The following is a 15,965-nucleotide window of genomic DNA, read 5'->3' on the forward strand; positions in this document are numbered from 1 at the left end:
AACTTTTCTTCTCCTGTGGAAACAAAACCAAAATATCTTTCACAATATAACACATATTCTGGTTTCCATTTTGTGGTCAACATATTTTTAAAATATACTGAATGATTTAATTTAGCATTTTCTTTCAATTATCCAAGGTCTCCCCACAGCTGTTGCACCTTCCTCACTAGCATTAAAAAATTAAAGTTAATAAAGCATTGTAATCTATCTCTGAGTATCTTTATTACCATTTCAGTTTATTAAGCATATCTTTTCAACTGCAATCAGATAATTCAGTAACTGCTTGCCCTCTAGGATTTTGAGGTATGCCTGTTATATACTTTATGTTGTAATATGCAAACTGTTTGTTTCATTTTACTAGAGACATATAGTATTGCAAGTCTTAATTTGTGCAGGTATCCCCACAATAGACATTACTTCTAATAAATTTGCAATTACAGAATCAGCCATTTCAGAACTTAAAGCAGTTATTCATTGAAATCCTCAATATGCACCTATGGTACGATAGACATACTTTAAATTTCCAAACTGTAAAAAATGACATATCTATTTACCAAATTTAATTGCTTAGAATACTATTTTAGTTACTTCTTGGAGGTAATGGAATTTCGTTATATAAAAAAGAAGTAGGACATTTTCTTATAATTTTCTTGGCTTACTAACAAGTGATAGAATACAATATTTCTTCACATCTTTGTTGTTAATATGGTGTTTCTTATAAAATTCTGAGGCTTCTAGTAATTTCCTGTTAATGTCTGATCAATGTCATCATGACCTTTTAGACCCCAGAGCCCTTTTGACTTGGATTTTCATGATGGCTAAAAATGTTGAACTTTTCTGTAAGTACTTTTTCAGCCAAAAGATATTTCTCAAGTGAGAATTCACTAGATCTGTAACCCACTTTTGTAAATTGGATTGCCTGGTTTGTTGAGGTCTAGTTTATTGAGGTTTTTATACATTTTGGATATCAGTTCCTTGTCAAATTTGGGGTTGTTAAAAGGCTTTTTCTATGCTGTAGGGTGATGTTTTGTTATTTCTCTTACAGAACTTTTCAATTTCTGAAATAAGGTTCCATTTATTAATTGTTGAACTTAGTGCCTGTACCAATCAATGAACAAGGGAGACCTTTCTATCTTTTGATAGTTTCTGAATTTCTTTCTTCAAAGATTTAAATTCTTATCATAAAGATGTTTCACTTGCTTAGAGTTATACCATAATATTTTATATTATTTATAGCTATTAGAAAAGTTGTTTCCCTGATCTCTATCTGTTCTATTCACAACATTGTCTCCTGTACCAACACACTCAAAACTTTTTCTCAATTTCTCTTCTAGCAGGTTTAGGGTATCTGTGCTTATGCTTATATCTTTTATCCACTTGGACTTAAGTTTTATGCAAGCTGATAGATATGGATCTTCTTCCATTCTTCTACAGGCAGACATTCAGTTAGATCAGCACCATTTGTTGAAGATGTCTGATTTATTATATAATTTTTGACTCTTTGTCAAAAATCAAGTGTCCATAGTTGTGTAGGTTTATTTCTATGTCTTCAGTTTGATTCCATTGATCAACCTGTCTATTTTTGGGCACGTAAAATGAAGATCTTATTAATACTGCTGTTTTGTATAGCTTGAAATCAGGGATTGTGATACCTCCTGAAATTCTTCTATTGTATAGGACTGCTTTAGCTACCTTACATTGCTGTTATTCCATGTAAAGTTGGCTATTGTTCTTTCTAAGTCTGTAAAGAATTGTGTTAGAATTTTAGTGGCAATTGTGTTGAATCTGTAGATTTTTTTTGTTCATTTTTATTATTTTAATCCAACCTATCCATGACCCTGTGAGATCTTTACACCTTATGATATATTCTTTAAATTCTATCTTCAAAGACTTAAAGTTCTTGTCAGACAGGTCTCTCACTTGCTTAATAAGAGGTACCACAAGATATTTTATATTATTTGTGGCTGTTGTGAATGGTGTGTTCGCTAATTTCTATCTCAGTCCATTTATTATTTTTATAAAGGAGGGTAATGGATTATTTTGAATTGATATTGTTTTCAGCCATTTTACTGAAGATACTTATCAGCTATTAGAGTTTTTATATACTTTTTTATTTTTTCTTAATGTAGGCTATTCTATCATCTACAAATAGTGACTTTTTATCTTCTTTCTTTCCAAATTGTAGGTCATTGATCTCCTTTAGTTTTCTTTTTGTACTAGATAAAACTTCAAGTAATATATTGGATAGATATGTAGAAGGTGGACATTTTCTTGTCCTTGACTTTAGTGAACTGTTTTTAGTTTCTCTCCATTCAGTTAGATGTTGGTTATAGGCTTGCTGTATATTTTTTTATGTTTAGGTATATCACTTATATCTTGCTCTCTCCAGTATTTTTACCACGAGAAATATTTGGATGTTGTCCCTTGTATTTTCAGGGTATATTGGGAAGATTGCATGTTTTTTTCATTCAGTTTCTTTGTATGATGTGTTACATTGATTTCATAAGGTGAAGCATTCCTGCATCTCTGGGATGAAGCCTACTTGATCATAGTTGATGATTTTTTTTTATGTTTTCTTAGATCCAGGTTACACAAATTTTACTGAGTATGTTTGCATTAATGTTCATGAGGGAAATTGGTTTGTTTCTTTCTTTGTTGACTCTGTGTGTTTTGGGTATCAGTGTAACTGTGGCCACATTAAAAGAATTGGCATGATTCTGACTGCTTCTATATTGTGGAATCATTTGAAAAGTATTAATATTATCTCCTTTTTGAACATCTGACTGAATTCTGCAATAAAACAATCTGGCTCTGACATTTTTTTCCTCAGTGGGATCATTTTAAGGACTGATTTTATATCATTAGGGTTATATAGATTTATTTAAAATTTTACCTGATATTTATTTAACTCTGCTAAGTGATATCTGTTGAGAATATTATTCATTTGTTTTAGATTTTCTCAATTTTGTGAAGTTCGGGCTTTTGAAGTAACACCTAATTATTGGAATTTCTTTGATGTCCTTTTTGGTTTTTTTTTGTTGTTGTTGTTGCTTTGTTTTTTGTATTTAATTTTTAAAAAATTTGTTTGGGGTAAGCACCGAAGAGGTTGGGGTTCTTGAAACTAGACATGTATAGGATTGTGTTAGCATTTTCCCTTCGGGAATCAAAATCATATTTGCTGTAATAGAATAGTCCCTATAGCATTTCTTACTCTGAAATCAAACACTGAAAAGAGCTTTACTGAGTATTTATTAGCTTCTTCCCAGCAAGTTTATCTTCTTTCCCAGACTGGTTCAACAATTCTTATGTTTCTTGATCTATTTGGCATATGCAGTCATCTGTGTTCTTTACCTTCTTTGATTGTCATGTTCATCTCCTTTCCAGATCCTTCTGTGCCCTGTATGGCATCTTTGGCTTTGGCTTTTTTAGAGAATGTAGATTCTTTCTTAATCTTCTCTTTTTCTAAGTTTCTCTTCCTTGAGAATTCTGAACTTATTATGAAGCAACTGTCTTCAACCAACTTGATATCACATTCAGTCTGAGAATTTGTTGCTTCATCTTCAGTTAATGGCTCTTCAATAGGAGAAAGTGGACCATCATCATCCATATACTTGCATCTACATCTGTCAAGGTCTTCCTTTTCTAAATCTTCCCCAGCATGTATTTCCTTCAAGCATTCCTTAAGATGGTGTTCATACTTGAGTTTTTCAATGTGGTGAAAAAAAATCCTCTTGCAACAGCTTGCTCATATGTTAAAATTTTCTTCCAAGGTAAAGGTTTTCTTCCACTTTCAGATTCTAAGACTGGAAACACAGCTCCTTTGTTTTTAATTCGTTTTGCATCTATTTGTGGCCTTCTAGTGTTCCTTGATCTATATGGTCTTCCTCTTGGTCTTAATCTTGGCTTATATTTCCTCTTTTTCCTCCTTTTCCTTTTCTTTTTCTTAAATCTTTCAAAAATAGCCTTTAAAGTCAAAGGCCTTGGTTCTAGAGAAGAGTCACTTGATGAATCTGTTTCAACACTTGCGGGTGAAGTAACATTTCACAGTACGGTGTCTTTGCTTTTGTGTAGGTGAAGGAACACACTGTGTTTTAAATAAGCTGCTATCAGATGAGTCATCCCTTTGGTTTCCAGTATCTCCAGTTCTATCAGATGCCACACAGTCAACAGAATTCACTTCTGATTGAGACATCACTTTTCTCTGCCTTATCCAGTTTTCTCGTTTGTCGCATCGAAAAGCCTTGATGTCCTTTTTGATTTTGTTAATTTGGATATTCTTTCTGTGATTTTTAGTTTTTATAAGGGTTTGTCTATCATATTCTCAAAGAAGTACTTCTTTGCTTTATTGATACTTTTTTTTTTTATTATTTTTTGTTTATGTTTCATTGATTTTGGTCCTCAGTTTAATTATGTCATGCCATTTACTCTTTTTGACTGTTTTTGATTCTTTTGTCTAGAGCTTTTAGACAGGCTATTAAGTCACTAGTATGAGATCTTTATAATTTCTTTATGAATGCACTTATTGCAATGAACATTCCTTTCAGCACTCTTTTAATTATGCCTCATAAGATTATGAATTTTGTCCATTCATTTTCATTGAGTTCTAGGTAGTCTTTATTTTCTTTATTTCTCCTTGGACCATGTGCACCTTCTGCAAAGTAGTGTTCAGTTTTCATAAGTTTGTAGAAGTTGTACTGTTTCTGTTGTTGTTGAAGTCCAACTTTAACCAGTGGTGGTCTGAAAAGATAAAAGAGATTATTTTAATTTTATTTCATCTGTTAGAAACTTTGGAGATGATTCCATAAGGTACTATGAAAAAGGTATTCTCTCTTGTGTTTTATAGAAACTTGTTAGGTCCATTTAAGTCATAATGTTGCCTACCTTATTTCTCTGATTAGTTTTGGTCCGGATGGCTATTCATTGGTGAGACTATGGTGCTGAAGTCTCCCACTATCAATGTGTAGAGTGTCATCTGTGATTTCATCTTTAGTAATGTTTCTTTTACAAATGTGGGTCCCTTGTATTTGGGGTATAGGTGTTCAGAATTGAGATGGTATCTTGGCATATTATTCATTTGATATATATGAAGCATTCTTTCCCATCTTTTTAGAGTAATTTTTGTTGTAAGTCTTTTTTGTTAGATATTAGCCTGGCTATACCATATTGGCTTTTGGGGGCCATTTGCTTGAAAAAAACTTCTTCCTGGCCTTTACTCTGAGGTAATGTCTATCTTTGTTGCTGAAGTAAGTTTCTTGTATATTGTAGAATAATAGATCCTTTTTTTCTCATTTCTCATTCATTTTCTTAAAATGTGTCCTTTTATTGGGGAATCGAGTTCAATGATCTTGAATGATTTAATGGTGAATGATTTTTAATTCCCATTATTTTGAGAGTGGTGGTTCTCTCTCTCTCTCTCTCTCTCTCTCTCTCTCTCTCTCTCTCTCTCTCTCTCTCTCTCTTTCTCTGGTGTATGTGTTTCTGATTGTTTCCTTTGCCTTTGTTTAATTTTGCTGGCATGAAAGTACTTATTTCCTTTGTTTTTTTTTAATGTAGTTACCCTGCTTGAGTTACAATTTCTCTTTTAGTATCGTCTGTAGTGCTGGATCTGTGGAGAGATGTTTATATGTGGTTTTGTCATGGAATATCTTGTTTTCTACATCCATTGTGATTGAAATTTTTCTTTGCTATCATAGTATGGGTTAGCATTTCTTGTCTCTTAGAATCTGCACAACATCTCTCCAGGCCCTTATGGGTTTTAGAGTCTAAGTTGAAATTTTGGGCTTGATTTCCATGGATCTGCATTTTTATGTTATTTGGCCATTTTCTGTTGCAGCTTTTAATATTCTTTCTTTGTTCTGTACATTTAGAATTTTGATTATTATATGGTAAGGCAACTTTATTTCTTGGCCAAAGTTTTCTATATGCTTCTTGTTCATTTATACGCATCTCTTTATTTAGATTCGTGAAATTTTCTTCTATAATTTATTTGAAAATATTTTCTGGGACTTTTTGAAGAGAATCTTCTCCTAATCCTATTATTCTTAGATCTGGTCTTTATATAGTATCCTACATTTATTGGATGTTTCATGAATCTGTTTCTTCTATAGCATTTTCTATGCCTAAAATTCTCTCATTCATCTCGTGCGATCTTTTGGTGATACTTATACCTGCACTTCTTGTTTACTTAACTAGATTTTCCATCTCCAGTATTCCCTCAGTTTGTGTTTCCTTTATTGCTTTTATTTTCATTTTCAGGTCCTGAACAGTTTAATTTTTTTTTCCTACACTTGTTTGTATTTTCCAGGATTTCTCTAAGAAATGTATTCATTTCCTGAGGAAGTGCCTGTATCATCTTTATAAGATTAGATTTAAGGTCATTTTGTTGGTTCTTCAGCTATTTTTATATATCCAGGCCTTGCTCTAATAAGATAGCTGGGCTCTGGTGTTTCCTTATTGCCCTAGGAGTGTTGATTCTGCTCTTATACTGACAGTTAGTCATCTGTGATTGTGGTTATTATAGGTTTCAGTGCTGATTTATGAGTTTTTCTTTGATAGATGGATGTGGTTTGGGATAATTTTCTCTTGGTTTCTATTTCCTTTCTTTTCTTGCTACTCACTTGAGTGGCCTGGGTTCTGTTGAGTAGTGAGTCTTCAAGTCCATTATATTGTCTCTGCTGGGGCTTGTGTGACCTCTGGTGTTTTGGGTGCCAATGTTTTCTCTGAGGTTCCAAGTAACTGTATCAGCTTTAGAGTTCTGAGTGCTTGCTTGGTGTCTTGGCTTCCTAGAATGATGGGGCCTCCAGTAAGTAGAAGTCTTCTGCATAAGTTGTAGGATGTAATATGGAGCTGTAAGGACAAGGTACACTTTGGGGATGTTAGATGGGATTTAAGGAGATTTAGGTGACTATGGTTGCTATCTTATGTGGGGTCTCTAGAACAGCTCTGGCCTCCAGGAAAGCAGCCAAAGTTATGGTATAGAATACAGAACCAACTCGAGGTGGTGACTTTTGGGGATATTGGGTGGGCTATAGTTAGAAGTATTTTCTTAACTGAAATTTCCTCTGTTTTGGCTTATGTTAAGTTGGCATAAATCTATCCAGCATGGTTGCCTTCTTGTAAGAATGATTCAGATGTAGGTACTTAAATCCAACTAATGGACACAAGCCTGGGACCCCTGTCATTTAATTAGAAAAAAAGGTGGAAGAAGCTGAGGAGGAGGTTGAGTCCATAGGAAGACTATCAGTCTCAACTAACCTGGAAACCCAAGATCTCTTAGACACTGAGGACCAACCAGGCAGCATACACTAACTGATATGAGGCCATATATACAGCAGAAGATCACCTGGTCTGGTCTCAGTGAGAGAAGATGTACCTAACCTTCAAGAGACTTGAGGCACCAGGGAGTGGGGAGGTCTGGTTGGGTGTTTGGGGGCCTCCTCATAGAGACATGGGAGGAGGAATGGAATGAGGAATAGTTGGAGTGTGGACTGTGAGGGAGATAATGACTGGACTATAAAACAAGATTAAATAACAACAACAACAACAAGACTTTAAAAATAAAACCTAAACAGCTCTTCTCTACTTTGTCTTTCATCTATATTCTCACAATAGATTTTCTCCTAATTTTCAGACATTGTTGACTCTCAGTTAATACTCTATTTGTTCATTCATACTACATTTTGCATGAACTAAACAAGAGTAATTGAGAGTGCTTTCTAGTTTCTTCAAATGACTCACAACAGTTATTTTTATGTTTGCATGTGAATGTAATTTGTGTGTGTGTTTTCATTACGATGTGTTAAAGTGTGTATGCGAAAAGTATGCACATTTGTGTGAACGTAAATTGATGATTTGGGGTTTCATCTGATATTGCTTTCCATCTTGGATTTTGAGACAGAGTTTCTCATTTATACACAGTACTTATTGATTTGCTGGATTGGTTCCTAAGTGAGAGCTCAAGATTCTTCTATATCTACACCTCTAATTTATTGGCCTCCATTATTTTGTGGTCCAAATGATCTGAATTCAGATCCTTATGCCTATATAGCAGGCACTTTTTATAATGGAGTGCTCTTCCTAGTACCAATAACTGTAATTTTTTTATTGCAGAGTTGTCCTTACTTTCAAAGCAAGAAGAATAGATGAATTAGGACGTGTACTAAAACTTTTCTTGGAAATTATAAATTATTTAATAAAGAAAAAATAGAGACAAGCCAGTATATGGGTTATCTGTTTAAAGTAAAAATTTAATAGACACCTCTGGCAAAAATCAATCCCTGCACTTATTCAAAGTGAACGAGATGTGAATTCTTTAGCGTACTTTAATTTCCCTTCTTTTTGTAAGGTGTGTATGCAACTTCAGTATGGTATAAATATTTTATAGTTTGTTAGCTGACTGTTCTGAGTCAAACATTCTTAGATAATGACAGTTTTGTGAGTAATCCACTGTAAGATCTCTTTCTTTCTAGTCTCATAATGACATCACCATTCAGTAGAGTGAAGTATACAATACTACACTGTTAACTATTCAGCACTAGAAGAGGTTGTTTGAATTTAACTGAAAACTCAGTGAGAAATAGCACAGCAGATATAATTATGTGGTCCCATTTTATCTGCGTATTTAAGTGAACACAGACTCTTTCAGGGGGAGAATTTAAATTTTACCTTACTATATTGTAGTAGTTTGAATAAAATTGGCCCCATAGACTCATTCATTGACATTATTTGAAATGCTTAGGGTTTGTGGTCTTGTTGGAACAGGTATAGCCTTCTTGGAGGAATTGTGTTACTAGAGGAGGGCTTTGATGTTTTAAAAATTCAAACAGAAAGACAGGACATCAAGTTAAAGATGGGGTTGCCATTCCACCATCAAAACTCTGACCAGTAATTGTTCCTGTCTGAAAGAACTGCAGGGATGGAGTTATGGGATGTGGAACACTTGGAGGTGGGACCAGGAGGGGAATAAAATCTGGAGTTCAAAACAAACAAAAACAAACAAACAAACCTCAAGCAAGGCCCGGTGGCTCACTCCTTCTACCTGCTACTTCAAAATATGGATATAGAACTTTTGACTCTTTATACAGTGCAATGTTTGACTGCATGTCACCATGCTTTCAATTATGATGATAATGAACAAAAACTCTGAACTTGTAAGAAAGATCCAATTAAATGGTTTTCTTTTAAGGTTTGCCATGGTCATAGTGTTTCTTAACCACAATAGAAACCCTAAGTCATATGTGAAGTAAATTTTTTAAGAAAAAGAGTGTACCTTATGTTTGGATTGCCTTCTGATTTTACTCATTATCCTACCATTCAGAGGTTGGCAGGAAAGGTAAGCCCTTTCAAATAGCTCTTTACCTAAGGACTGAGATGTTGCTTTAAGTCACATTGTGTGTCATTCACTCTAGATTACATTTTGATAAGTACAGTCCTAGATTTGTTCAGTCAGTGACAATATTGTATGTCTCAGCAAGAGAAAGCCATGCTTCTTTAGCTCTCAAGGTCTATTAAGCTTTTATATACTTTGAACTGATATTAATGAATTATTATTGTGCAGGGCCAGGATTAGTTTATGTCTTACTACTGGTTGATAGATCATAGATCATAACAATATTTGTAATGAAAATATTTCCACATCTGAAACTTTTAGATTCATTAGTTGACTTGTCTAGTGATTACTTGCTCAGAAATATTTTTTCATGGTTTAAAGCCCCAGAAATTGTAACTATGAACATTAAACATAGGATATATATATATACATATATATATATATATATATATATATATATATATATATATATCCTATGTTTATGTATGTATACATAAACATATATGTATGTGTGTATATGTATTGTGATATAAATATCACAAATGCCAGAATTCAAAAATACTCTATTTAAACAAATAATTTTAATGGAGTTCTAATCAGTATATTGGTAAGTGGCTCATCCATAAAGAAATCCTGGTCTTTTAAACATTGAGCAATCTTCCTCTTTTAAGTAATTTGTTTTTAATCAATAGAAAACACCAGCCCTGAAGGGACGTCACTCCATAATTAGATTACAAGGGATAGTAAATTCCTTTTTGCAAACATTTTTTCCCTTCCTGCCTTTGATGAAGTATACTGCCACATTGTAAGCTAATAAACGTATATTATCATATGTTACTATTTTGCGTTAATTTTTAAAAAGGCAGTGATGAAAAGTATAACACCCTTCTTCCATCTCAAAATCTTATACATGGTAGTATTAAGCAAAAATATATTTCATAATAGGAATGAACAAAATCAAGAGTACTTAGAGATGTAAGTGCAGAAATTTTCTTCTGGTACAGCTACCTCAACTAGACCTTATTGTGACTGAATCGAGTCAACTGAGAACTGCTCTCTGATCTTCACAAATTCCTAAGATTTTGTATGTAATGTGTTATATGATCTTAATTGCACCACCTAATTTTCACAAATAGTCTGCATGGTAGCATGTATATTGAGCATTTTATGACAATTATAGCATTTACAAAAGGCTTGTAGACAGTGGGAAGAGTTTACAATCCATCCTTTTAATGCTAATATTTCTTTTGCCTAAACATTTTTTCTAAAGCCTGAAATAAACAATTCAGTTCTTTTTAAAACTTATCTGCCACCACACCCTGCAAAGACTAACTGATCATTCTAATGTACTTCTTTCTCAATAGTGAAGTTTTATTCACTCTGTCATTGAGGTTGTACAGAGATATGGTTTTCTGCAAGCCAGATAAAGAGTGGAGTGTAAGAGCAAAGAATAAGAAAGGATATGCAATTAGAGAAACATCTTTTGGGGTAAAGACCATGAGTCTCAAGCAGTAGGCAGATAGACTTGATAAAGAAACAAGATGTCTAAATTTGCTTGTTTGGCTTTGATAGTGACAACTAACTAAGATGCCATGAGCATAAATTTATTCCAAAAGTATTCTTACTTCAGTAAAAATGTAAAATATTAGATATAGAGATCTGAATTTTCAGTCCCTTTTTTGAAAATAACTGTTCAAAAAAAAAGAAGAAAAACAACCTTGTTCATATTAAGATATCCTCAATCATTGTAGCTAGACATTTTCCGCATGATATTTAACATATATAATACCATTAGAACTATAATTTCAGTCTATAAGTATTGAAATCACAGAAGACTAGCCTCATATGAGCAAAGGTTGATACCAAGATGAACCTGTATGAGGAAATAGTTCCTTGACGGTGTTGCTTATGGTTGGCTCTCTAAGTTAGGAGACACATCTCAAATCATGTTAGCATAAAACCTCCAATTACTGTTAGAGAAAAGCTTAGGGAAACTTCTGTCTTTTCAACTCTTCAAGATGAAATATTCTCATGAACTTCTGCAAAATGAATCCAAATAAATCTTTTCCTATAAATGTTTTGTATATTACAGAAATGTCTGGGTGTGTCTGTCCTCAGTTCCAGCTCTAAAAAAAATGTTCATTCCTATCTGCAGTACTTTCTATGAAATGTATTTCATATATTTCAAACAAAAGTAGACAGAACAGGAATGCAATTAGGAACATAGCTGTTTTATACCAAAGATATCAGTATAAAAATATGATAGGCAATTCAAGAACTGATAAAATTATCTCTCAACTTTTAAGACAAAGCAACATCATTTAAAATGCCTGAGGTAAAACTGGATTATCTCAGACCACTACATAATCTTCACTCTGACATATGAGCATATGTCTTTGAACAAGGCACTGCAAGATATAGACATGTTAGCTTTTCTGAATGCAGAGCCATGTACTGTAGTAGCCAGATTGTCTTGACAGGATTTGGGAACAATCCTAGATCTCAATACTGCCAAGCATTAATTTACTAGGTTGTCAACGTGTAGTCTTTTAGACAAAATAAAAAAAAATGTTAAGTTTGTCAAATCTTGACAGCATAATGGTAAATCTCAGAAAATGATGGTTAAGGAATTTATATATGATGTTCTGACCTGGAGTTTGATATGGGTGCAGGACAGATTATTAGGACAGGGGCTCTTTTACAGCTTATTATTGACTTGACAGGAGTAGACAGTGAGGACAATGAATGAAGCTATCTTAAGGTAGTTCTCTTCTTAGAAATTAGCTCACTTTCTGGGATGATAGACATACTTTTCATTTATATACAATCATGTAAGCCAATATATTCCTTTTAGTTTCTTCCTTAAACTTAACCCTAGAACAGGAAATTATTTGCTATGCAGACTTGTTAATGAGAATGACACATGTAAACTTTGTTTTTATTTACCAGAAGTAATTGTCATCTCAGAAACTTACTGCTGAATAAGCTCACCCTTTCGAGATATTTTTATACTCTGCCTGGCTGGTTCCATTGAGTTGTTCTTCCTAGTCTCAAACTCCTCTCCAAGCTGACTGACTCAATTGGGCTTCTCTCACCTTCTTACTGAATTGCTCTGCTTGGCCTCATAAAAACTATGGCAGTTTATTCTAATCTTCTGATAGCTTTTCATTCTCTGGCTATTTCTGTCTTCACCTGACACCTATCTCTATAAAATTTTTTCTTATAAAACCTCTCTCTCTCTCTCTCTCTCTCTCTCTCTCTCTCTCTCTCTCTCTCTCTCTCTCTTTCCTCGCCCACTTTCCAGTCTGTTCTCATTCAAGTTTAGCATATCTCTGACTGTCTGAGTCATATCTGACTCATTCTGTCTTACCTTACTTTGAATTGTCACTTTATCTGCTCCACAAATAGACATCATATTCAAACCTGGCTGTTTGCTTCTACAAAATAACCTTAGCTATACTGTTTGAGATCAAAGGTGTCAGTTACAGGGCATGTCTGTATTCCAGCCAGCAGGACTAAACATGTGCTGCCTATTTGAATTCCAGTCTAATCACACAGACCCAGAAAGTCTTTTGATGGGATCAATCCCTTGACAGAGAAGCTATGTTGCTGGATTAAAGTTAATCTAAAGAAACAAGTCATATGTTACTTTCAGGATATTTGTAAATGGATGTGGCTGTTGTTTCTTTTTGTTTTTTATATAGACCAGTATAAACTGAAGACATAAAATATTTTTACATTTTCATTAGTCTCACCTATCTTATATAAAATTAAATAACCATTATTTTACAGATCATATGTGTGTATATATATATATATATATATATATTATGTATAATAAACTTTATTATATAAAGGCCTAGTAACCTTTAAATTTAACTTGATTCAGATCCAAATATCTGGGGAAAGAATCTAATCTCAGAAATTATTTCTACTGTGTTAGCCCCTGAACATGTTGTCTTTATTTCTGATTGATGTAAGCAGCCCCACCCTACTGTTAGTGACACCATTAACTAAGCTAGGAATCCTACGCATGTAAGAAAGCTAAATTTTTTGGGCATACCCTCATGAGGGCTATGGCAGCTTCTTGAGGTAGAAATATTTACAGTTTTCTCAGAAAATTCCAATTGATTTCCAAAGTGGTTGTAAAAGTTTGCACTCCCTCCAGCAATGAAGAAGTGTTTCCGTGCTCCATATTCTCTACAGCAGCATGTGCTATCTCTAGAGGGTTTTTTTCCTCTTTCTTTCTATTTTTTTAATCTTTGCTGTTTGGATGTGTGTAAGATTGAACCTCAGAGTTGTTTTTATTTGCATTTCACTGATTACTAAGACCTTTTGAACATTTCTTTATGTAACATAGTTCTCATCCATTTGATGTTCCTGTGTTGAGAATTCTGTTTGTCTCTGTAGCTCATTTTGAAACTGAGTTATTTGTGATGTTAGTGTCTAACTTTTTGGGTTCTTATGAATTTTTGATATTAGCCCTTTATTACATGTTAGGTTGGTGAAGATCTTTTCCCAATCTATATGCTACTGCTTTGTCCTATTTACAGTACCTTTTGCCTTAGAGATGCTTTATAGTTTCATGAGGTTTCCTTTATCAATTGTTGATCTGTTCTGTTTAGGAAATTCTCCAATATCCCACAAAAACTCTTGCTCAACTATGTTCATATCAGCTTTTTCATAAAAGCCAGAAACTAGAAACAACCTAGATGACTCTTAACTGAAGAATGGATAAAGAAAATGCGCTACATTTACACAACAAAATACTATTCATCTATTAAAAAAAATTATGAATTTTGTCGACAAATGGATGGAACTTGAGAATATCATCCTGAGTAAGGTAAGCCAGTTCCAAAAGGCTTTTGTACATGGTATGTACTCATTTATAAATTGATATTAGTCATAAAATACACATATCAGGCTATAATCCACAGACCCAAAGAACCTAAATAAAAATGGAGGCACAAATGAAGATGCTTGAATATCACTTAGGAGGAGGAATAAAATAGTCATAAGAAGCAGATGGAGGAAAAAAATTGTGAGGGAGGGAGGGGATGGGGAGGAAAGTGGAGGTGTTCAGGATCAGCTGTGGGGAAGGGTAGGAGAGAAAGCTAGATGGTCATGAAAAGTAATGGAAATCTGCAACTGAAGGAAGTGAGGAGGTAGGGAACATCTCTAGGAGGAGACAGAATCCTGGAATAAGGGATGTGCCCAAGAATCAATGTGGGTGGCATTAGCTGTGACTCACAACATTAGGAGTATAAAATCTGAAGAGGCTTCCTCCTGTATCCAGGCAGAAACCCCAGTGGAGCCACAAAGACAACAACCCACTCACACAACTATCAACACAAAATTATTCTGTCTATAAAAACTGCAGGCACAGGGAAGGGAGCAGAGACTGGAGGCATGGCAAACCAATAACTGGCTCAACTTGAGACCCATGCATGCACAAGCATCATTTCCTGACATAATTAATAATACTCTGTTATGCTTGTAGACAGGAACATGTTTTCCTCTGAGAGGCTCTGTTGGCCAGTGGGTTGAGAGAAGCATCTGGGTGTTTGGTCGAGCATAAGCCTGGACCCGGACCATTATTGGACAGCAGAAGTTCAGCTGTGCTCAGAGGCCCTGGTTCTTTCATTTAGCTTCAGCCCTCCACAGCTCCTCCCACAGAGAGGTCTTTGGCCAATAGAGGAGTAGGCCTCAGGCCCTAGAGAGATTTACATACTAATGAGTTGCCTGAAGGCCAGAGGGTGGAGCCAATTAAGCATTCTTCCCCAGCCCCTCCCCCTCTCTCCCTCCCTATTTAATTCAGGTCAGCCCTGAGTTTCAAGGGGGTGCACATCCAGATCCAACCACCATCCGCCATGACATTAAAGCCTTTAAAATCCCATAGACTTTCTTGTGTCATTGGTGGCACACCATGAGGAAGTGTGGAGAAGGCTTTAATGAGCTGTAGCCACAGCCACCTGCCTAACTTCCTGCCTGGAGGAACCCTCAGTGTTCACAGCCACCCTACCTACAAGGCTCCACCCACCAAGAGGCTGACCCACAGACAAACAGTGGATAGAGTTTAGGGATTCCTGTGGAAGAATGGGAAGAAAGATCACAGGCCTCAAAGCGAATAGAAACTCTACAGGAAGACCCAGAGAATCAACTAACTTGGACCCTTGGTGTTCTCAGTCTGAACCACCATCCAAAGAATATACTCAGGGTAGACCTAGGCCTCTCCACACCTATGTAGCAGATGTGAAACGTGTTTTCATGTGGTTCCCAAACAACTGGAGCAGGGTCTTTCCTAAAATCTGTTGCTAGTAGGTGGGATATGTTATCTTATCTGGGTTACCTTGTTTGTTCTCAGTGGGAGAAGTGCCTAGTCTCCTAGAGACTTGAAGTGCAGGGTAGGGAATACCCAGTGGGGCTCCACTGCATCAGAGGAGAAGGGAAAGTATTATGGGAGGGATTGACTGGAAATAAGGCAGTTGGGCTGAAACGTAGATTTAAATTTAATAAGTAAAAATTGAAATAAAAATTTAAAAATATCAATATATTCAACCATGAAGACATAAAAAAAGCAGATTAATCACTGTTACAATAAAAACTAGTCTGTGATTAGCTTAATAAAACTTTGTAG

The 15,965-nt window shown here is 34.9% G+C and overlaps 1 pseudogene; it reads right to left on the reverse strand.

The window, feature by feature from the left end:
* Positions 1-3,319: 3,319 nt before the first annotated feature.
* Positions 3,320-4,218, reverse strand: LOC117715532 (TATA box-binding protein-associated factor RNA polymerase I subunit D pseudogene; annotated as a pseudogene).
* Between the last annotated feature and the right edge of the window lie 11,747 nt (positions 4,219-15,965).

This window comes from Arvicanthis niloticus, chromosome 9 (assembly GCF_011762505.2).
Source record: "Arvicanthis niloticus isolate mArvNil1 chromosome 9, mArvNil1.pat.X, whole genome shotgun sequence".
In the NCBI taxonomy this organism is placed as follows: domain Eukaryota; kingdom Metazoa; phylum Chordata; class Mammalia; order Rodentia; family Muridae; genus Arvicanthis; species Arvicanthis niloticus.